The sequence below is a fragment of the Miscanthus floridulus genome, chromosome 7 (assembly GCF_019320115.1).
Source record: "Miscanthus floridulus cultivar M001 chromosome 7, ASM1932011v1, whole genome shotgun sequence".
Taxonomy (NCBI): Eukaryota; Viridiplantae; Streptophyta; class Magnoliopsida; order Poales; family Poaceae; genus Miscanthus; species Miscanthus floridulus.
In genome coordinates this window covers 84,734-109,810 of record NC_089586.1, presented here as the reverse complement: position 1 = coordinate 109,810, position 25,077 = coordinate 84,734, and the positions used below count along the sequence as shown (strand labels likewise).

At 45.3% G+C, this 25,077-nt stretch overlaps 1 pseudogene; it reads right to left on the bottom strand.

The window, feature by feature from the left end:
- The window catches only part of LOC136462290 (transcription factor bHLH80-like), a 29,984-nt pseudogene extending 7,409 nt beyond the window's left edge, over positions 1-22,575 (bottom strand).
- Positions 22,576-25,077: the final 2,502 nt, after the last annotated feature.

Here is a 25,077-nt window from a genome sequence, read left to right as displayed (position 1 = left end):
TCAAGAGCTAAGTACTGACTCCCGTCATCTACATCCTCTTGCACATTATTTTTAGCACCATCATCGCCGGCAACTTGAGTGCTAGTGTTGATCAAATTCATCATCAACTCCTCCTCATCCATATTTCTCGGGTCGGCCATCTAGCTTCAAAAAACAAAACCAATATATAGTACGTCAAATCTTTGCTTATTACATGCGTAAAATCTACAAACAATATGCATTATTAAATCTTGCCCCTCGATCACGGACGCAATTCGCCACACTAGGACGAACTACGTCGGTACTAGGGTGAATTAGGGCACGAGAAAGGGCGGTGTGACAAGAGTGGCGGTGCTCCACTCCGCCGTATATATGTCTGTACACATGGGTGAACGAGGGCGGCGGTGCTCCGCCGTATACATAGAAACGCATGGACGAAATGCATATGAATACAAATGACGTATATATACGTGTCGGCGCGGTGGCTGGTGTGCTGACGACGATGACGTGAGGCGGGCCGGCGTGCTGACGACGACGACGACGTGAGGCGGGCTGGGGCGGTGTCGGTGCGTGATGTTGTGATCCTATGTACCATGTGATCAACCATGTAGTCATTCATCATATGAGAAAATTCTATGTTAATAATATAAGTATAAGTCATTATGAAATGTAAGTATATGTGTCTTATTGCTCATATAACCATTACTATTTCCGAAATGATAAGAATTTATTTTCTTCTTCTACAGGCGATCTCTGATGCTATGATATAAAGTTTGAAGATAGTCTTCCCGGAAAAAAATATGTAATGCTCATATTACTTTAGCAACATTAATATATTATATCTGTATATTCAAAGTTCACAAATGAAGAAACATGTGATATTTTTGATAAACTAAAAAACGCTTAGTTTATAAACTGGGTATCAAAATTGAGTTCCTATTTGACCATTATATATCCTACAACAAATCCTTCAAAAAAAAAGACCCTACATGAATATATTAGGATAAAATTTCGTTAACAAACATTGATCTATGAAGATAGAAAAAATTCTTCTATTGAAACTGCATCTTGAAATAATGGCATATCATATAGTGATGAATATATGGCGGTTGATGGGCTGGATCATTAGCGGATGGTTCGTAGCGTTGTTTCCAAATAATATATAGCGTGTTTATTATACAAGCCATGGATTTACATCGATCTAATTAATTTCTAAAGTAATTTTATTGGTGATCCTTAATTATACTTGTCATTTAGAGTTCCAAATATTCAAAACTTGCCTTAAGATATGTTTTTATTTAAAATCATTTAGAGTTCCAAATATTCATTTTTAGTTTCTAGATTTTGTGATTCAAAATTTGGAATTTTCAATCGACCTCGACCGTTGACACATGGCTTACACCAAAGTTGTAGTTTTCGACGTGATCTATAACTCGACAGTGGAGGGCTCGGACGAATGTACAAAGAGATCGACGAATATATCACCTCGAAGCTCGGCAGTGTACGTACTGGAGGGCCTCGGGCCGGCGCGGTGGGGCAACGCGCGGTGGAGGGCCTCGGGCGCAGAGGAGGGCGCGGTGGAGGGCCACGGGCAAGCGCGGAGGAGGGGCACGGGCGCGCACGGTGGAGGCCGCACGAGGAAGAAGACGGCGGCGCCGGTGTCACGGAAGGCGAACGGACGTGGCGCGAGGAAGAAGAGGGCGGCGGTGTTCGACGAGGAAGAAGACGAGCAGATCGATCTGCCAGGCGCTGGAGGTTATATAGCAGAGGAGAATTACTCCCGGTGCCATCCACCAACCGGGAGTAAAAACCCTTTACTCCCGGTGCGTATTACCAACCGGGAGTAAAGGTGCCTTTACCTTTACTCCCGGTTGGTAACACGCACCGGGAGTAAAGGCTTTTTTTTTGGCGGGCCACGAAACTGCAGCCCACCTTTACTCCCGGGTGGGCTTCCCACCCGGGAGTAAAGGTGGCCTGCAGTTTCGTTTCCCGCCTGTTTTAAGCAATAGTCTTGTTAAATACAATAGAAATGCAATAGTTTTTATTAAATACATAGTAAATTAAATAAAAGGCATAAAATTATTTTGTTAAAAATATGAATTTTATTTTTGTTTATTGCACATAGGAAAAATCGATAACCTAACTTTTTTTATTTTTTGTTAGAATTATAAAACATAATGTAACTAATATTTTTTATTTCGTTAATGCAAAAATGTAGTGTTTAATTAAAATTATTAAAATTATTGGTTTTGGACAGGAAATTTGTTTTCACATCATTTTAACGTTAATATTTTAATTTTTCATCACTCAGTATCCTAATTTACCTTTTTGAGAGAGAAATCCCACCAAATCAAACATTGATTTAATTTGAAACATGACATAATAAACATCTGAATTCACAATTATTACATAATATCTCAAATACACACTATATTAAATCACTATATCATCAAGTGGGCATAGCAGTGAACTTCTTCTGTACGTATGTCCCTTGGTTATGATCGCTTCGTAACCATGGAGTGTCCTCATCATTTACCAAGATGCTAGGGTCTTTGTTCACTTTGAAGGGCGGAATTCGGTCATCCTTTTCATATTCTTCTGACATGTCCGACTTGTCCTCAATTCCCACGATGACTCTTTTCCCTGAAAGAACTATGTGGCGCTTTGGCTCTTTGGTTGAGTCATTATCGTTTTTCCCTCTTTTTGGTTTGGTAGACATATCATTGACATAGAACACCTGATTCACATCCTTGGCAAGGACGAATGGTTCGTCTTTGTACCCAATATTACTAAGGTCTACTGTTGTCATTCCATACTCGTTGTCTACTATTACTCCGCCTCTGGTCACCTTGACCCATTGGCACTTGAACAATGGGATCTTCAAAGTAGGTGCATATTCTAGTTCCCATATTTCATCTATGCGTCCATAATATGTCTGCTTATTCCCATTCGGGTCTGTGGCATCTATGCGGACACCACTGTTTTGGTTGGTACTCCTTTTATCTTGGGCTACTATGTAGAATATGTTCCCATTTATCTCGTACCCTTTGTATGTGACGATATGCCATGATGGTTGCATAGCCAATAAATACAGTTGCTCATGGATGCTCTCATCACCTTGACATTTTTTTCGCAACCAACCGCCGAAAGTTTCCATGTGCTTATGCATAATCCAAGCTTCAGTCTTCCCTGGAAACTCGGATCGTAAGAGATCCTTGTGTGTCTCAATATACGGATCTACCAAAGAGGAGTTCTGTAGAACTGTGTAGTGCGCTTTATTGAAATAATCATCATCCGTACAAATATATGTTTTCCTCCCTAGTGTCCCCTTTCCGCTTAGTCTCCCCTCATGTCTCGATTCAGGAACACCAATCGAGTCAAGGTCGGGAATAAAGTCAACACAGAACTCAATGACCTCTTCTGTTCCATAGCCCTTGGCGATGCTTCCTTCTGGGCGAGCACGGTTGTGAACATATTTCTTTAGGACTCCCATGAATCTCTCTAAGGGGAACATGTTGTGTAGGAACACAGGACCGAGAGTGAAAATCTCCTTGACTAGGTGAACTAGGAGGTGTGTCATAATATCAAAGAAGGAAGGAGGGAACACTAACTCAAAGCTGACGAGACATTGAACCACATCATTCTGTAGTTTAGCTAGATCAGTTGGATCAATTGCCTTCTGAGAAATTGCATTGAGGAATGCACATAGCTTTACGGTGGCTAGACGTACATTTGGAGGTAGAATTCCTCTTAATGCAACTGGAAGTAATTGCGTCATGAGAACGTGACAGTCATGGGACTTTAAGTTACAGAATTTCTTCTCTGTCACATTTATAATACCCTTTATATTCGAGGAGAATCCAGATGGTACCTTGATGTTGTTTAAGCATTCAAACATGATTTCCTTCTCCTCTTTGCTTAGAGTGTAGCTAGCAGGACATAAGTAATGGCGTCCATCATCTGTCTTCTCTGGATGCAGGTTGTCTCTTTCTCTCAAACAACGCAGGTCCTGTCGTGCTTCAAATGTGTCCTTAGGCTTTCCATACACACCCATAAAGCCTAGCAGGTTCACACAAAGATTCTTCGTCAGGTGCATCACGTCGATCGAACTACGGACCTCCAGGACTTGCCAATAGGGTAGGTCCCAAAATATGGACTTTTTCTTCCACATGGGTGCGTGACCGTTAGCGTCTTTCGGAATAGGTTGGCTTCCATGTCCTTTTCCAAAGACGACTTTCACATCATTGACCATATCGAGTACATCCTCACCGGTTCGGTTGCAAGGCTTGGTCAGGTGGTCTGCTTTCCCTTTAAAATGCTTACCTTTCTTTCTTACGGGGTGATTTGCAGGAAGAAATCGACGATGGCCAAGGTACACGACCTTTCAACATTTTTTCAAGAATACACCTCTAATATCACCGAAGCAGTGTGTGCATGCATTATATCCCTTGTTTGACTGTCCTGAAAGATTACTTAGAGCAGGCCAATCATTGATTGTTACGAACAACAATGCTTGCAGATCAAAGTGTTCCTGTTTGTACTCATCCCACACACGTACACCTTCTTTATTCCACAAAATGAGAAGTTCATCAATAAGTGGTCTCAGGTACACATCGATGTCATTGCCAGGTTGCTTCGGGCCTTGGATGAGCACAGGCATCATAATGAACTTCCGCTTCATGCATAACCAAGGAGGAATGTTGTAGATACTTAGAGTAACAGGCCAAGTGCTATGACTACTGTTCTGCTCTCCAAAAGGATTGATACCATCTGTACTTAAAGCAAACCTTAAGTTTCTTGCGTCATTTGCAAACTCCGGGAATTCTCTATCGATTGCTCTCCACTGGGACCTATCAGCAGGGTGTCTCAACATATTGTCTACCTTACGGTCTTCTTTGTGCCATCGTAACAATTTTGCATGTTCTTTGTTTCTGAACAGACGTTTCAAGCGTGGTATTATAGGAGCATACCACATAACCTTGGCAGGGATTTTCTTACGTGGACGTTCGCCCTCAACATCACCAGGGTCATCTCGCCTGATCTTATACCGCGACGCATGGCATACCGGGCATGCATCTAATTTCTCGTACTCTTTGCCACGGTATAGGATGCAGTCATTAGGACATGCATATATCTTCTCTATTTCTAGCCCCATAGGACAGACAACTTGTTTTGCTTCGTAGGTAGTGGCGGGCAATTCATTGTACTTCGGAAGCATCTTCTTTTGGATTTTTAGTAACTCTCCAAATCCCTTATCAGATACACCATTTTTTGCCTTCCATTGCAGCAATTCTAGTGTGGTTCCCAACTTTTTCTGCCCTGCATCACAAGTTGGGTACAACAATTTCTTGTGATCTTCTAGCATCCGCTCGAACTTGATCTTCTCCTTTTCACTTTCACATTCTCTTTATGCATCACGAATGACCTGACAAAGATCATCAGCCGGCTCATCTTTTGCGGCTACCTCTTCTTCAGCTTCTCCCATTGCAGTATCATTGAAGCACGCACCATCAGGAATAATATCATTGTCGTCCCATTGTTCTTCTTCATCTTCTTCCATTACAACACCGGTTTCTCCGTGCTTTGTCCAACAAATATAGTTTGGCATGAAACCCGACTTGAACAAGTGTGAATGAAGAGTCCTTGAGCAAGGATATTCCACCGTATTCTTACATATGGCACATGGGCAGCACATGAAACCGTCGCGTTTGTTTGTCTCGGCCGCACGTAATAAAGAATGCACGCCGTCAATGAACTCTTGTGAGCGGCGATTAGCATTATACATCCAATGACGGCTCATCTGCATTACATGACATAAATATCATATTAAAACCTAGATCATAATTAATTATTTATACAACATGCGTGCCACCACAAAAGATACAAATTTATGAAAGCATCGCTACAATGTAGACAATCCCAACTACCACTAAAAGAACTAAAGCTAAAATACATTTCAGGAGCACAAGGATTTCGCGACCAATCTCAACTAAAACAGACAGATCCCCCGATTGTGCAACATCTTTGGGCTTCTTCGGCTGGATCACTGCCTCATTAGCCGCCGTATCTGCCTGTTGTGCAAGATATTTTTGCACGAGTTCAACATACTCTTCCTCCCAGTAGAAGCCTAAACATCGTCCACTGCCATCCCACTGAAATTAAAACAAAAAACTAGAACTTTAATCACAATCATCATGAAAATAGGTATAAACTAACCATAATCATTAAATACGATAAAATAACTCACATTGCGATCCGGACACTTGTAGAAGATACGATCCTTGTTGGGACCCTCCTTCTTCACTCGGTACTCCATCACAATCTTCATCTCATCACGACACTTGCCGCATGGAATGAGAGGAAGGCCCGGCCTAAGTCGCTTTGGAAACCCATGAGAGGCCGAGGACCCGGAAGCAGTTGCCATCTACTCTCTATACTCATTTTTTAATACACTATAAATTTCTTCTTTTATAAACAAATAAAATTAACAAACTATAAAATTATCTAGATCTCTAAACAATGATATTTTTAATGGTCATTGTGTTCTCGTCTTTTACTACGGCAGGTAAGTAATTCATATGATATTTCCGCAAATTAACAGAAGAATGGGAATGTACACACATAACAGACTACTACGACGATATCGGGACGTGTGAATAAATAACCATCCATACTAGTTGACCTTGCTTACGTGATCATCTCGGCGAGCATTTCTCCACCGGACAGCACCGTACTTGGTCAAGGAAGAGCTCCGATTCTATGAGGAAGGGAACACGGTCTCCCACGACCGTTGTCGCTCTCCCTCGTAGAATCAAAGCTCCTCCTTGATGTCCGTTACCGCTCGACAGAGAACATGCTTGCCGAGCTGAACACGGTCCGCAAGTTCAACTAGTACGGATTTTCTATAATTTTCTAACTATTTTCTAAGTTTTTATTTATATATACTACGTTTAGGTACGGTGATTGACAGACTACTACGACGATATCGGGACATGTGAATAAATAACCATCCGTACTAGTTGACCTTGCTTACGTGATCAGCTCGGCGAGGATTTCTCCACCGGACGGCACCGTACTTGGTCAAGGAAGAGCTCCGATTCTACGAGGAAGGGAACACGGTCTTCCACGACCGTTATCGCTCTCCCTCGTAGAATCAAAGCTCCTCCTTGACGTCCGTTACCGCTCGGCAGAGAACATCCTCGCCGACCTGAACACGGTCCGCAAGTTCAACTAGTAAGGATTTGCTATAATTTTCTAACTATTTTCTAACTTTATATTTATATATACTTTAACCTTCTTTCATGTAAATATGCAAGCTTAAAGTGATTTTGAGCTCAAATTGCTTACAAATGAAAAAAAACCACAATAAAGAACCATAAATATATATAGTGAATAAAATGGCATAAGAAAATGGTAAAAAATGAGAGTATGAGATTGGTAACCTTTACAACTGAAGAATCGACGGAGGAATCGAAGAATGGATGGAGGAACAATGGAGGGAGGGAGGAAGCAAGAACACTACTGCAGTGAGCTTCAAAATGTGCTGAGCTCGGGCTCGGGGAGGAAGGAGGAGACGGCCGATTTATAAAGGGAGAACATTTAGTCCCGATTGATAGATCCAACCGGGACTAAAGGTAACTTTCCAACCCCGGGCGCAGCCACGGCCCGGGAGTAGACCTTTACTCCCGGTTGGAGCCACCAACCGGGAGTAAAAGTATACCTTTAGTCCCGGTTGGTGGCTCCAACCGGGACTAAAGGTCCCTGCCACCTCTGTCTGGCGCAGTAGCCGTTGGGCAGGGGCCTTTAGTCCCGGTTGGAGCCACCAACCGGGAGTAAAGGTATTTCTAGTCCCGGGGGCAAAAAATTCCAGGACTAGAGCCCATTTTAGCCGAGGATCAAAGGTCTGTTCTCTACTAGTGAAATAGTAATATAAGGGTTCCTAGGATTTTTAGGATAGTTTAAGTGATATAAAAAAATTTGAAGTTGCATAAGCCAATCCGACTAATTAAGGACACATGTGCGCTATATATGTTGAGGATATAAATTGCAGTTGTTTGGCCGGCGTCGAATGAATCATGGATGGTTTCTAATCTGCCAAAAGGAGGCCATGTCAACATCAAATCGTACTCCTCCACTATCACATATTTATTTATTTTTTTATTTCCACATATAGTACTCTAGTTAAGGATGATGTACAGTTTAGCATTTCCCATCATACTATATATGTATAGATAGCTCAGTAGCAACTAAGGTGAAATGAACATTAGCATATAGGCATTAGTATAAGGACAATTGTACATGGTAGGTTGGCAGAATCTACAAGGTATTTATATGTTTGACTCTAAAAAAAATTCAGCAAATAGATGGTTTTCTTATCCTCCGGTGCAGAAACAAGCCAGTGGACGAAAGAAAGAGTTAACCTCTTGACCAACTCACGCTCCTCTCAATTAGCTGGCCAGTATGTATTCAAAGATTATATATGTATAAAATTCTCTACCAAAGGACATATTGTACATGCATAATGACTTTGCAACAACTGATCCAAATTAATGAATGGATAAATGGAAGGCAACGACGCAAAACACATCAGCATAGTGTGCAAGTGGCAAACAGAACTTTAATTCAAAATGGGCTACTAGGATTAGAAAATGAGGCAACTGTAGTCATGTGAATACAAAAGTACATGTAAAAAGAATAAAAACTAGGGCGACTTTCAAAATCTCAGACCCCACGTTTCACTATCGAGGAGACACGCTAATAGGGAGAACTACCGCACCGCAATATAACCCTTTAGTTCTCCATCCCCTAGCAAGTTGTTAGTAGAGGTCTATATCGAAAAAGGCTGTATGTATAATAATGTAACATATGAGGGGAAAAACATGTTGCTTTCGTGTTATATGCATACTGTGATTTGAGATTTGATGCAAAATTAGTTTTACTGTTCAGTAGCTTATTAAGGGTCTGTAATTTTATGCTGAACCAAAGTTAATCCATGGTTTATTAACCACCATGTGAGTGAGTGTATATGTGATAGAAATCTAAGGCATCTTAAATGCATGCTAGACAGATTAAAGAAACTACTATGACAAGTTGAAACTGTAAAAGATGCTTGCCGCCGCTGCCCTCCTCCATGGGCCATGGCAAGGGGCAGCATGTTAGGGACCACCAGACAGGTGGGCCCAAGCCCAGCATAGCCTGGCGGTGGTGTCTACAAAAGGGGAATCCGTGGAAGCCAAGGATCATCAACCAAATTATCAGCAATTACCTTTACCTTTAGTTACTGTTCATCTTCTTCCTAGTATTATGTACCTGGTACCTGGTTATTTGCTACCTGAATCAAGTATATGTGGGCAATCCTGGTTGGGTTGCTAACATCTGGTATCAGAGCCGTCAATTTGGTACTCCGCCATGGATCCATGCCTCAAGTTTGCCTACGACGAGATCCTCAGGAGGCTCGATGAGTTCGCTGCTCGGATGGAGCGACGCTTCTCGTGGACCATGGCCGCGCTGGAGCAGCGGGGCGTCGCAACCAAGCTTCATGCCGACACCCTCGAGAGGAGCCCTGCGCCGCAGTTCCAAGTCCCGGTTGTCGCCGACACTGGGGCGGTCTATTCAAGCCTATTCCTGTCCGGGGAGAGAGTGCCTACAAGCCGGCCACCCCCGACTCGTCCTCGTCTCCGCTGATGAAGCATAAGCTCGCTGTCGATGCTCGCATCATAGCCGACAACTAGGGCAGACTGTTCGAGTAGCCGGCCCACTCCTCGGAGGAGCGCAATCTTGACCTCTCCGTCGACGACGACATCACGGGGCTTGCGTCCACCATCCAGATCCACATCTCAGAGCTCAAGGATGAGCTCAAGGCCGACATCGCGCAGTTCATCATTGACCAGACCCTCGGCCCGCTCACCTCCGAGTCACTCCGCCTCGCGTATGAGCAGCTCGAGTCGATGGGGATTAAAGGGGGGCAGATCCACTCTACCGGGCACAAATTCCTCATGCTGCCATCTCCCTCGAACCTATTTTCGATGACTCCCTGATGCGCACCACCTCTCCGCCAAGCTCTCCTCGCTACCCGCACTGGATCCGCCCACGGCCCTATCTTCTGGCGCCTCGGTCATGGTCCGCATCATCGTAGATGGCCTCCACGGCACCTAGTTCGAGGCCACCGCCCTTGACTTCAAGCCCGCACGTGGCACCATCCTCGTCCACCTCGGGGACCCCCTCGAGTTCGCCTCCTGCGTCATCGGCTTCGTCTACCGCAACCGCTAGAGATCTAGGAGGAGCACACGCTCTACATCCGCAGCTGCGTGCTCCACCCGAACACCGACGCCGGTGATCCCCTCTGCCATGAGTGCATCCTCGATGTCAGCATCATCTTAGGCCTCCCTGTCCTCACCTTCACCTTCATCTTGGGCGTCTCCATCATGGGCTACAACATCACACGCAAGCTCGACTCCTCCGACCCATGTCTCGCGCCTGGGGAACTCATCTAGGACATCTCCAACTGGGAGAACTATAGCATCCTAATGACGCTGGACACCACCACGCTCCTCGGTGGCGGCCACCATGCCACCAAGCAGCTGGTCTTGCCCCCACCAATGCCAAGGAGCAAGCGTTGTCGGTCGTGTTTCCATACGACGCATCCGAGGCCAGGAGCTCTGATCCGCTCTTTGGGCCTCCATGCCCATCCTAGTCCGTCCTCAGCACCATCATCACCGCCACTGTCCCCTCCATCGACCTCGCCGTGTCCCTATGCGTCTATCTCCCCAAGGTCACTACCACCGCTTAGTTCTCGGACTCGGCACTCACCGTCGTCGACACGGCCAAAGGCATTCGCGTCCAGACCCATGCCGTGCTTTGCTAGGTGTCCATCGAGCGCCTGCGTCCCATCACCACGTCCGACGACCCCGCCTGGTCCACGTCATGTCTCCATGATCCCATCCTGGCGTCATGCCTCCTCAATGTCGACTGTCACGAGTGCCCCATCGTGTAACACCCCTGGTGTTATGAGCTTGCTTAGCACCAAGATTAAGACCTAAAAGAGATTAGCAAAACAAGTTGGTTGGGTTTAAGAGTTTAAAACTTACCTGAAATGATAAACAAATTCTATGTGACTCACTTTTGTGGTTGAGAAAAATCAAAATAAATATTGTTAACTGGAGCTCTTGGAAGCTCAAAAATCAAATTTAAAGTTAAGATAAGCTCTTTTCATTAAGACAGCAAACACTTGAACTTACGTCTAAAGTACTATTTTTGGCGATTTATTATGGGCGAAATAATTAATTACTACTTAAATATTTTGTTCCTATGGGTTAGTATGAAGTATCGACCATTGCATGAAATACTTGTGGGTTGGAGTTAATAGGGTTTATGCCTTTTAAAAATTGTAACAAAAGTGTTAATGGTTGTTAGTTTGAACTGAACCTTAACTTTTCTAAGTATGGGAAAAGTAGTAAGATAATGCTATCTTGACATTTAATTTCTAACAAAAATGTTTAAACACTAGCTTCATATTCTTGCATTGTTGGTTGCTTCTAAGTGAGCATGTGAGCATGGTGTAGGTTGTAGATGTGTTGGGTGTCGTGTTGTCTACTTAAAATTTGTCCAAACATCATCAGAACGTGCTGTAAACCATGTTGTTGGTGCTTTGTTCGTGAACCGACCCTCCAGTAACGAGCCCATGTTGACATCCTTTTATCTCCCTCTATGGTTGCTCTATGATCATAATGATTGCTTTACTAGATAGCTAGTGGTGTTGTCTTTAGGATTAGTGGATGGGTTGAACCTCAGTCAAGGTAAGCGGCAACCTTTGCTGCACTTTAAAACTCGTGCATGTCACTAGTTACACTTGTGTAGCCTGAGTCTGCGGTCACCACACACGCACGGGCGTTGCTATTGCCGGCTCAAGCTATGGTCAAGCGGCTGTCGCTAGCCAGCTCGTGTGCTGATCGATGCCACATAGCGCCCTTGGCCATCCCCGACTAACTATGGCCTGGCTCCCGCTACTGCATGCGCGCCACGCTCGTGTGGCTGGCCGCTGTGTCGCGCGCTAGGCCGAGCCGAGGCTACGGCTACTGTTGCTTGATCAACGTGGCGTCTGCCCCACACTTCTATTCACCTACTGTGTCGTCCCCTTAGCGTATGCCACTACCACCATGTCTGGTCATTGGCCCCTGTCATAGTGGCGATGGGATGCCCCGCTACCTCGCCTTGCCCCCGCTAGCCGACACTGGTGAGACCCGCTCGGGTTTTGCCCTCCATTCAAGCGCGTCGTGCCAAGCCCCCTGAACCGCCACTTGTGCGCACGTGTTTGTGCTACCGCCATCGAATGGAGCCGCCCCATCTTAATATGCTCACCCTCGCTCGGGTGCCCTCTCTATAGCATGACCACAGCTAGAGCTCCACCTTTTCCGTCATCCAATTTGCCTAACTCAGGGCTTCATAGTTCGATTTCTCGCGCCAGTATGTGGCATAAGAGGTCAACTAGGCGCCCCATCTTCCCCATGATCGGCCAAGCGCTACTGACCACTAATTTAGCGTTTTGCTCGTCATCGGTCAAAATGCTGTCGTGCCAAGGGGTTTGGGGTAAGGCTCGTAGGGTTAATAGTAGTTCAATTGCTCATAACCCTGAACTTGCCTTGACTCCCTCCATCCAGTGCTCGTGCTATTTTGGCCAGGGTGCTCATCGACGATGGGGTGACGCATCGATGTCCATCACGGAGCACCGCCGCCTTGCTCGGTCGCATGTGGCCAGCTCTGCTCGGTCAACCGCTGACTGGACCATCACCTCGGATGTAACACCCTAGGTGTTAGGCTTGCATAATTTGACTTGCATTGCATGAGCATAATCATCAAGCATTCGTATATAAGTTTTTACATATGAAACATACAACTGAAACATGTGAAACATGCCTTGTTATTTTATGTTTCCTTTGTGTATGCTTATGATCATGTGTGAATAAGTGTAAATGGTTGATGTTAGTCACTAAAGCACCTTAGCTACACTTAGGATGACTAATGAAACAATGTTCATATAGGTCACTTTGTCCAATTAAGCTCCTGAATGATGATATGCTGGTTGACCTAGGAAGTAATTTATGTAATCAGTGTATGAAATGTTTGTGTGACCTTCGAAATACCTTAACCATGTTTAGAATGTCATTATGAACAACTTTGGTATTCATGACATGGGCTAGTTTGGTCACTAAGTCCTAGTTGTAGTGTAAGTCATCATTTGAAAGTGTTATGTTTGACCTAGGTTGAACTATATCATAGAAACTTTGCATGGATGTGTTCACTAAATCAAAGTTGTAGTATTTAAGTAGGGCAACAACTTTTATTTTTGGATCATAGGCTAGTTCAGCTCCTAACATGCTTGAATTTAGCTCACACGAATCAAGATTTCACTATTTTTAGCACTTAGAAATTTTGCTAAGTCCTTTTTGAGTTTATAGTTTGACAGGCTTGACTTTGTGCTAATTTTTCTTCCTGACCGTTGAGAATTAGACTATGATGTCTTAAACAAATTTGTAGCTGGTACATAGATCTACAAATCCTGTTTTAACATTTTTCATTGATTTGCCACCGTTTAAGATTTAGAAGGGGTTGAAATAGCATCGTCAGGTCGAATTTCGAACTATGCTGAACGCCGCGTCGCGCCAGGTCTTGTCCGACCACGGGCAGAGGCAGGCCACCATGGGCCGACGTCGAGCCCTCATCGCGGCGCGTTGGCGCTCGTTATCTATGAAGATGCGTGCCCTCTCTCACACTCACGCGCCCACTTGCTCCCTCTCTACTGCCTTTTCCCATGGTTGCCGCGGAAGAGCTGAGCACCGTCGAGCACCCACACCACTCCACCATCGCTTAGCGCCCGCTCCACTGTGCCATTACTACCTCCATCTTGCAGCTAGCTTCGCCACATTCCCCTCTACTTCCTTGGCTTGGTTGCAGCATCGGATGAGCTACAGTGAGGGTGAAATCACTGTTTCCATCCTCGCTGGAGATCTTGGCTCCCATGGCCGCCTCCACGGTGAGCTCGCCGTTGCTTGGCTCGCGTGTGCATTGCTTTCAATTCTTAGCGTTAGAGCTTGGTCAGGGTGTAGACTAGCTAGTGGCATGATGTTATCACATTTGGATGTCTCGCCGACGCGGAACACGACACGCCACCATGCACGCAGGCAGAGCTCGTCGGAGCATCTCACCTAGTCGCAGTAGCCTCGGTAGACTCATTAGGACACTACGGAGCTCGTGCGCTTCTTGCCGAGCACTGCCGTGGCTTGTTGTGGCCAGTGCACCTCCGCACAGCGCTGTCGTGCCGCCATGGCCAGTGACGAGGTAGCTCCAGTGCATCCAAGCAGTCAGCATGGGTACCAATCGACGTGGCTTGGTGAGCCGAGCATGTAGGTGTGGTAGGTTTCATCAGAGTGCTCGTCGTCGACAAGATAACGCCGGCCGGCCGCCATGCTCTGTTTTCAGTCACTGACCGGTGGACCCCGCTGACCCATGGGTCCCCTCTGTCAGCGACTGTTAGTTAGGATTTCTGTTATTTCTTTCATAGATTTTTGTACCAACTTTGAAAAATCATAAGTTGAGTTCTAGATGTCCATTTTTGGTGAACTAAATTTTGTTGTGTTCCTTAGGAAGTGTAGTATTTTATAAAAATATGGTATGTACAGTTTCTAGTATTTTTATTAGTGATTAAAATGTATTTATATAAATGCTTTTTGAATATTTACAATCTTGTAAATTATATATCTTGAGCTAGAAATGTGATAAAATTGTGATTCCAATTTTGTTAGTCTTGTATTGATATGCTCTAGCTAGGAAAAATATTATACTTGCATTAAACTTGATTGAAATATGATGTTTCTATTTATCTATTAATAAATGACATTTTCTGAGGAAAATTATAGGGATAAAAATATGTAAGATATTGCTATGCAAATTTTTGTATAGTAGTATGGCACTAGTATGAAGCTAGAAAAAAATATATAATCTATTGTTTGACACTTTTCTGTAGGGTTAACTATTTTTGCTAAAATAACCCTTGCTAGCTTGTTATTTTTGTATAGGATGTTATACATGTTCAAATGGTATGAAATTTTCACAGTGGCCTATGGTGAGCACTAAGAAGCTATTGTAATTTATAAGAATTTATTATGCACATTTAATATATGTTTGTTATTTCCCCTAATTATTTAATTAAATTAATAAAGACATTTGAGTAATTAAATTCTGATTGACCATGATGTTTTCTATGGTGCTTGTGACGCATAGTAACTGTTAATGTCCATAGTATGACTTAGAAGCAATTGGTTGTATGCATCTAGTTAATTGTTACTTTGTAATTCCAATAGATGGTTGCATGTATAGTTTCGGTTTTGTGGATAATTTCATGTAGATACTGACCTTTTCTATAAAACTTGTTAATATCAAGGTTATAGAGAACTTACTAATCTACCTTGTGTTAAATTTTCATGGTCATAGGCCTTAGGGTTTAAGAGTTTTGGTTGTTATAAGTTTGCTATCCTAATTGTTTACTTTCTGGAGAGATTTGTTTGACTAAATTGTTTGACCTAGATAACTATTGAATCACCTTAAGAGTATTAAAAGAAAGTTGTATACAATTTCATAAGCTTTCTAGAATGTCCACAACCATATGATTTCGATGTATATAACTCTAGTTATGGTTAAAATTAGTAGCTGTTGTTTGTAGTTCGATGAATAACTTACAAAAGTATTTGCTTGAGTAATAGAAAAGAGATATGCACCTACTCAGTAAAATAGGATGCACTTGTTATTACTTTCACACCATGCTGTTAAAAAATACTTACGAGGATGCATTCGTCACATTTTATCATATTATACGTGTCATCATACATGTATTTGTGATATTTTATGCCATATTCATGCATATAGGATCGACCGAGGAGATAACATTGCTGTAATTCAACGAAGAAGAGGAAGGGGATCAGCAGGAGACTCCTCAAGCCACAGCTCCTGAAGAAGAGGAGCAGACTTCAGAAGAGCTCCCCGAGTGCCCTGATCACTGCCCCACCTCTTTCCTTAAAGGCAAGCCCCGGAGCATTCTAAGTCTCCTAGTGTTTTACAAAATGCTACTTGAGTCCTTTGTGATTGATGCATTAAGTTATAAGAGTTGACTATAAACACTTGATGCATAGAACTACCTTGTCCAAATATATACCCCTTTAACCGTGTGTAGGTACAGGATCGAATATATGCTTAGCCATGCTTAGATCAGTAGAAGTTAGGTGATTTTCTATCACCTGCGAGATATAGGTGGATACCGAAGCACGATTGACTATATTTGCTATCGTGAAAAAGAACCATGGGGTAATATAAATGGAGGCTGGGCGGAGTCTATGTGTGGGTTGGCTCATGTGATTCCATCTATGCCGATTAAGGACCGTATCGTTGTTGGTGCCGTTTGACAAGATTAAAAGCCTGCATATCACTTAGCTAGCCGGATAACTCGTTCTGACCGTGAAGCCGAGTAGCTCAACTCAAGCCAAGCCTCGCTCTATAAGAATGCGCACTCTGGATAGTAGTAAGGATGTGCGGGGAGCCAGCCATGAGCCCAAGGGTAGGGTAGTCCTGATCGTCCTGACAGCTGGTTGTCCCTGATTGTGCGGCGCTGGGCAAACCCGTGAAATGTGTACTTGGGTTGTACCAAAGATGACCATTTATCTGGTCTGCCTGGGTTTGTGTTAGGAATAAATTCTCAACTGGTTGAAATTGATTCGAATCGCCATCTCTCCTGGATAGTGAGAAACTTGGCTAGTCCCAATATCATAGTAATTATATTATAGAATGTGATGGTTCGGATAAGCATGGAATTACTACACCGGCTATGGTTACTATTGTATGCTCTTAAAATGATATATCACATGTTTGGCACAGGATAGTTACTAATCTAGAGATGAATAGCTATAATTAACTTGATGACCGAAGTATAATTGTATAATTGAGTTAATCGCTTTTTATGCAAAATGTTGTTAAGCTACCTCCACTTATAAAGCCTTGCATAATCCTTGGAGTCAATTTATTTCTGGTTTATGACGGGTAAGTCTAGCTGAGTACCTTCTCGTACCTAGAGTTTTATTACCATTGTTGCAGATGACACCGTCTATCACGGCTATTGCAAGAATTGCTTCTATCCCGCCATGGATGAGGAGTGAGCCTTGGGCAGGCATCTTTAATAATCCTTCTATATGCTTTTGTGGATGGTGATCATCTGTTGGCACTTTATTTGAACTAAGTTGGAAATGCTACTTTCAAACTTTACTTTGCTTCCGCTACTATCTATCAAACTTGGTTTGTAATAACTCTATTTCGTACTCTAAGAAATAAACTGTATTTGTGAACTTTATGTAACGTGTGACATGTATGTTGAATCATGTACGATCTTGGTTGTATGTGGATTGTTTATCGAGACCCGTCGTGGTACTCGACGGACTACCGGGTTTATATGGGCTCAAGTATGATAGTACGACCGCTTGCGAGCTGCCATTGTACTTGTGCTCTTATAAATTGGTCGGTTCTGCGACATTGGACGAGCTCGCTATAAGCTCCTTATGCTCACCCGCTCACTCATTAGTCTTCTAGCTGCTCTAGCTCATCGGAACAGTCATGCCACCGCTGCGGATAGCCTCTCGTCGCTGTAGTTCACACTAGTGCACTTCTGAGTCCCTAACCGCCACCCATCCTTGCGTGTTTAGCCGTAGATGGTGGTCCTTTTCTTTTTCTAAAGCATTTTCTAATTAGTTTCTAAGGTAAACTTGCAAATTCAATAGAAATTTGTGTAGTTGACCAAAAATTGTGAAATCAATTTTGTCCAGCTCTTAAAATCATGATCTATCTGCTAGTATATTTTGTTCGCATAGTTTCATAGTACTTCCAAGAGTAATCTAATTAAATTGAAATAGTTAATATTGTTAAAACATCAACTTGTAAAAATTATTGTGATGAATTGGTAGTAGTGTTGGCTCTGAGATTTTTACACAAAATTTCTAACATTATTAGATGCTTACTTTAATTTTTGTAGCTCTATAGTAATTAATTTGCTAAGGTACCTAAATGAGCCCTAGTTTGAATATATAAATTTAATAAAAAAGAAGCCAAAACACTTTGGGATTGTAGGACGAAAACATTTTTTTGGAAAAATACTTGATGACGTGGATACGTAACCTAGTATGCTAGCCGTTAGAGCTAACTTGTTAGCTTACAAGGCGTAATCGTGTTCTTATAATTGTGGTTGCCGTGGGTTAATTACGTTTTCTGCGCTGTATCTATGAATATCATAATAGGAAAACGATAGATATGGAGTCGATCCGAGTAGCAGGAGGATGGTGCCTTAGTGATCATGTCGCCATGGTGGAATACTAATCCTTGGTTATATCTTACCCAAGCAAGCCCCGGTACATAACCCCTATTATTCTGTACTTTATTGTATGCTTGTGCATTAAGTTTTGAGGAGTTGAATTAAACCTACTTTCATATATATATATATATATATATATATATATATATATATATATATATATATCTTTATCCTATGAGTCTTACTAGTATGTCAGCATCGTGTATATTGCTATGCTATAGGATTCGGTAGAAGTCGAGTGATTACCTGTCACTCGCGAGAGATAGGAAATATATTATTGTTGTTATTATATTACTATCACATGGAATATATATGGAGGAAAATTAGAGACCGGGTGGAACGATACTTTGGATCTAGACTTGGTTAGGCATTCGAGCGAGACTCGGATTGCACTTGTTCCGCCTATGTCGATTGAGGACCGTCCGTTGCTGTGGATGGTAGTCAGGTCATAGACTTATTATCTTGAGCACATACTTGCTTATGGGAGTAGGAAGACTTATTACCCTCTTATCATGGGTTTCGGTTTTTTCTGGACCAACTTTTAGGGGTGGATATTAGGTGAAGGTCTAAGCACTGTACTGAGACCGGGTCTCAGGTGCTGGGGGCTTGGAATTCAAGTTTGGACGAGAATCTGGACCCCTTGACAGGAGTGGAACGGGTTGGTCTTGTTTGTGCCAAGGGTACAAGCGGGGCGTGTGTTTCGGGGTACCTAGCTAGGATACATTGATTCGTGAATCGTCGTTTTCGTGAGACGGTACGGTTTGGCTATGGTCTAGCACCATAGTAAGAACTGGAATATAAAAGATGGTAAAATGGTTCTGATTGCTTACCACCTATTTGAAAGTAGCATAGGTGATTACATAGAATAGTAAGTTAATGAACTAATAATGACTGCTAATAAAATTGAATATAAGGACGCATGTTTAGTAATGCTTTCTGTAGATGCAGTAATACACAAGCCAGATAGTCTTGTATATCCTTGGAGTCTTTTATTTTTTATCCTGTCGGGTAAGTCTTACTGAGTACAATCGAGTACTCAGGGTTTTATTTTCCCCTGTTGCAGGTAATCGGATAATACATAGAGCTAACTCTTGTGTGTGGAAACCTTCTAGTGGGTTCAGAAAGGATTTCTTTCGTGCTACGGTCGTAGTGTTTATTTACAACCTTCACTAAATGTTTTAAAAAAAAAGATGTAAAAATCTGCTAGAATCTCTTGTACATAAATGTCCACTATGTTAATACTTCACCATGTCATCAAATTAATCTTTATTTCCGCTGTAACTCTGATCATATGTTTATTTTTCGCCGCAAGATAAAACTTGTGAACTTGAAATGTATAAAGTCGATTACATGTAAACTGTTTTAATCCCGCTGTTGCATTTAACTTGTTTAAATACTCTAATGTTGTAATAAAGTGATATAAGAAATTGTCAAGAATGTTGTAAGCTTTATTTTCTTATTTATGATCTTGACAAAAAATATGAATTTTTGAGTTCTCTCTTTGGATGTGCTCGATGGAACGACACGATTTAGTGCACTCTCTTAGATATTTAATGTCTAATAAAAGACAAGTATTCTCAAAAGAACATCAGATTAGGCGGTTGTGGCCCAGATCGGCTCCTTCCTCTCCGTCCGCGCCGGGATGCGAGCGTCCAAAGTCCCCACACCCATCTGCGTTGTCGCCCCCGGCTCCGTGGAGGCCCTCGTCAACACCACCCCAACACCACCCTCCTCTCGGACGCGTCCGTGACGGCGATGTAGTGCGTGCGTGTCCCGATCTCGTGGGTCTCCGTGGCACCAAGGGGCTGGGCGCCAGCGGCCACGCCTACGTCCACCTCGACCTCATCGACACCTGGCTCACCTCAGGGCGCTCATACTCGCCGGCGTCGTCTTCGCCACCGGGGGAGCGCCGCGCTTCCACCTCTTCAGCAACGACGTCTCGGTCGCCGTTCCCGCAGACGCGCCGGCGCGCCTCGTCTGCTAGCGCCGCGTCTCCTCCACCGCCTACTACGTCGACAACCTGGCCACCTTCGCCCACAACCACGGCGCGCACGGAGACCCCACCGTTGTCATCGCCTTCAACCTCGGCCCACACACCTCCGTCCCCGAGCGCGCCTACATCATCTACGCCTTCGAGTCCTTCCGTTTCAGTCCAGTCGAGTGCGCACTCCGTGCCGTCCCGCTCGGTGGCTACGACGCCTCCCTCGACGATGACCTGGAGTGCGGCTCCGCCTTCCTCGACGCGCCGTTCGACCGAGCCGTCGGTCGTGTCAGCGGCTGCCTCCACCCGTCCCTCCTCCACGCCGGTGCCGGCCCCGTCCTCTACTGCCTGGAGGTGGCCCTGTACCAGTACGTGCTCTGGCCCGACGACGAGGACCCAGTGGAGACCATGGGCTTGGAGTCCGCGGCGAGCGTCGAGCACTTGGACTTCCTGTGTCGCGTGGTGTTCTGCGTCGCCTCCAGCAAGCATCCCCTCGTCCTCCGTTTCAGAATCATGCTGCTAGCTCTCGTCACGGGTCAGTACACGCTCGAGCTCGGCAAGGCTTCCGACATCATGCTGGAGTTTCTGGCGAACGGTCTGCTGGACGCTGACGGATGGACATGGCGAGCTGAACAAGGACGCGTCATTGTCATCCTGCTGTACACGCTCGCCATGGTGCACAAGCTCGTTCCAGAAGCTCACGAAGGGAATGGAGGAGCGATACGTCGAGAACGCGGTTCAGGAGGTTGCATTCCGCCAGGAGGTGCCCGCTCGTCAACAGCATGGAAGATCACTGCCACGGCTCGAGGGCAAGCCGCAATTCAAGGGGAGGGGAATGTCAGGGACCACCGGACAGGTGGGCCCAAGCCCAGCACAGCCTGGCGGTACAGTGGTGTCTACAAAAGGGGGAATCCTTGGCCTCGAGGCCAAGGCATCATCAACCAAATTATCAACAATTACTTTTACCTTTAGTTACTGTTCATCTTCTTCCTAGTATCCTGTACCTAGTACCTGGTTATTTGCTACTTGAATCAAGTATCCGTGGGCAATCCTGGTTGCTAACACAGCAGCCAGTAAAAAGCCGCGCGCGCATCTGTTTGTGCAAAACCGGCTTGCCCTCATCTAGCAAAATTTCGGTACCTGCTCCCTGCTTTAATCAACCAAAACCGGCAGGTAAAGCTGGGCAGTGCACGACACGGAACAAGTTGCAGCAACTGGTTAGCTAGTGGCCGGTGCACTACAGCCAGTAGATTTCCATTGCGGCGGCCGGCGCTTATCATGAATGCAACAAAAACCACGCTGCGCCTTCGCCGGTTCGGCCTGCTTCTTAGTTATCCTCGCCTTCTCAGTAGATGCACTGCAGCGGAGAGACGCCGGTACCGCGGTGCAGAAGGCGTGCAGCGCGGTGGAGACGATCACCAGTGGCGCTATGGAGACCCTGCAGAGGGAGCGACGCGGTGGTTGGGGCACATCCCGCCGCTGGTAGCACGGTCTTTAGATCGGTTTTGGGTTACTGTAGGTGGGTGTGGCGGCTCATGGTGAACCTCGTAGTCCGAGCCCTCATCTCCACCTTCCTTTTATGTGTGCTGTGCGACAGGGGCCCACCAACCGAATTAGGGTTGGGCTCCCCCGATCAGGAAGCAGAGATAAGGGCCCAATACACTGTTGGGCATATTGGTGGAGATCAACTAATATCCTCCACACAGGGGAATTGACCATTTCTCGATCGAAAGAGTTGGGTGGATGAATGTCGCCATTATTAGGCATTTTACTAGCCAAATTGTTGGTTTCCTTCCCGTGTGATGCATGACAAACTAAAATCATGGTGAAGGACCAATTCGTGGCGGAAAAAAAACATGCCCCCAATTGCTAAAAGCACATATGGAAATTGATGAAGACGATAGAACGCAGGCGGCGTAATTAACTATGGTATGGTATCTGACTCACCGTTGTACACCACGAGGTTGGAGAAGAAGCCGACCGGCGAGCTGCTGTGCCGCGCCAGCAAGTCCATGGACCCATCGGTGGTCTGCCTATCATGGCGACGGTGTCCATCATCGTGCTCGTGCCCCAGCGAGACGTCGTCTCCTCGGTACAGTAGGCCCGCCGCCGCCCTCTGGCCCGCAAGCCCGCCTTACTGCTGGTGGTGACCGCCCTACGAGGAGGAGGAGGACGGCTCCCCACCGCCGTCGCCGACCGACAAGAAGCGCCTCATGATGGTGACAACAACCCCTACCTCTCTCTATCTCTCCGGGAAAAGTCGTCCCGGCGGACGGCCGTGTGAACGAACTTGGGCTAGCCGGGAGGGTAGCAGTGCAGGCGCCCCCGCGTGAAAAGGGTCCGCCTGCCGGGAATTGAAGGGAAGGGGAGAGGGAGGTCGTCAGCTGAGCGAGGGAGGAGAGGACGACGACGAGGCACGCGCACGCGTGGTGGCTGGGAGGGACGTGGGATTTGGCAGATGCGCGCGTGCGTTCACGCGTAAAACTACGACAACTAGGGTGGTGTTGTGGTGGTGGACTGGTGGTGCTGCGGCTGCTGCAAGTGGGCGTGGTGGGCTTAAAAGAGCGGGCGGGGGGTGAGCAGGCAGGCAGGCGGGCACCATGATTGGTTCTCAGGGCGTGTGGCGGGGTGCTGCGGGGGGACCACGCCGCCCGGCGCCCGCGCACCCTGGACAGGACTAGCTAGGGTACCTAGGGTAGGTGCGATTTTTTTTAATTTTAACATTTTTTAAAAACTAATTTTAAATCTAATACGGTCGATTTTTTTTAAAAAAAACTAACACTTTTGGCCACGCCTATTGCCCTGGCGTGGCCAAATGCCTGTGCCGCGCCATGCATGGTGGCGCGGTAGAGGACTGACGTGGCGGCGACCGGAATCGCTGACCGCTGACGGGGCAGGGCCTGCATCGCCATCGACCTTGGCGCGGTAGTGACGCGCCTTATCCGTGGCGCGGCAGAGCCGAATAAAACCCCGCGGCCAATCTTGCCTGCCTGAGTAGCAAGCCCACCAGGCCGCCGTGCCCGCTACCCGCTCGACAGTACCTGGACGGTTTAATCGGAATGCGTCGCGCCGATAGTGGGAGTTATTCTAAGTATTGCTTGACGTAAAATCAATAGTGGATTGTTTTTGTCTTTTGTTGAATTAATTTCATGGCCGAATAGAGAATTTGATAAGGCAATGATTTTTTTTCATCTTTCATAATACGGTTAACCACCATGTTAATTAATCGATTACGAAAAATTGGATCGGATTGAAACGAATAGTTTTTCAAGGGAACTTATTTCTTGGGCTTTTTGGCCCCATATTGTTGGATCAGCGGCGATGCGACCATGGACCCCGGCTTTCTCAACCCCTCGCGCAAGACGTCGGCCACCAGCGTCGAGATACTCCGGTACTACCGGTTTCCGAACTAATTGCTACTTAATCTCGCATGCAGTGATGCCGCGACGCATTGAAACGAATATGAAGCAAATAAATGAAGTCCGTGCGTAAGTTGACAAGCTGCCACATAACATTTTCATTGGTTTGACATAAGTTCGACATAACATAACCAACTAAGCCTGCAACTTTTGGATGCCAATAATAGTTCGATCTAACAAACTAAGGCCCAGTAGTGTAAGGATCCCTCTGACGCCTATGTCTCTTCGGATTTGTTGGCAACACATTGGGAGTGTAGCCAACGTCGGTGTGGTCGCATCGCCGGTGCGTATGGCTTGTACCCTGCAAGTATATGATATGCATGATTACTTAGAATTCTTTATGATCATTAGTTTATGTAGCCTACGTATTTAAAGAAACTACCTTTGTTAGTACCTGTGAGGCTCCTTGGGTACCAAGCGGGGCACCACCTAGCTGAGACATGCCGATCTCGTCCTACGGCCAATCATCCCACTGGTCGTGCTGTCTGTGGAAGCCCAGGGGGTCATCGTCGTCCTCGGTTGCAGGGTCCTTCCCAGCGCTATGATGTGGTGGTGTACGCACCGCGGAAGTGGCACCTGTCACCGGCTGAGAAGAGCTGGCTAGTGTCCTCAAAGAGGCTGAAGACATGCCACCCGACCGCGTCGGGATTGGCGGTTCCTCATAAGGAGTGTCCATGTAGCTCAGCTTTTGAGCTAGCTTCCTGCAGCTCTTCTTCACCTTCTGCATAAATAGACGTTAAAGTTAGTACATTTCCCAAACACATATACACTAAAGAAACAATTTTGGAATGGACTAGTTTATGTTTACCTCCACAAAAGCCTCGAGAACGCATGTCCCCTGCCCTCTAGACTCATGAAGTCAAAACGCTGCTTCGTTGGACAACCTCAACAATTGTGTCGCCTAGGTACAGAAATGCGGTTGAATAGTTTTAGTATACATACTTAATACCAAATGGATAACAAATTGTACCATTCAAGTATCTTACCACGTATCTTTGTAGCGGAGCTCTCTGTAGTTGTGTGTCCTCTCTAGTGGCAACGTTGTACACATCTTCGATCACATCTTCCTTTGAGTCCTCATCAATCGCCTCCTTAGTGTACGGGGGCTTGATATGTGTCCTCGTAGACCTGTGAAGCCAGCGCAAGTACTCGTCAAAGGTGTGCTGGTCATGTGGAGGACCTGCATGGACCGACTACCGTTCCCTGGTCTCCCACAAGTGGATGTGCGCGTTGTGTGTCACGCGCCAATCCTTGGTCTTGTACCTCTTCCTGCGGTCATACCTACAACAAAACAATGT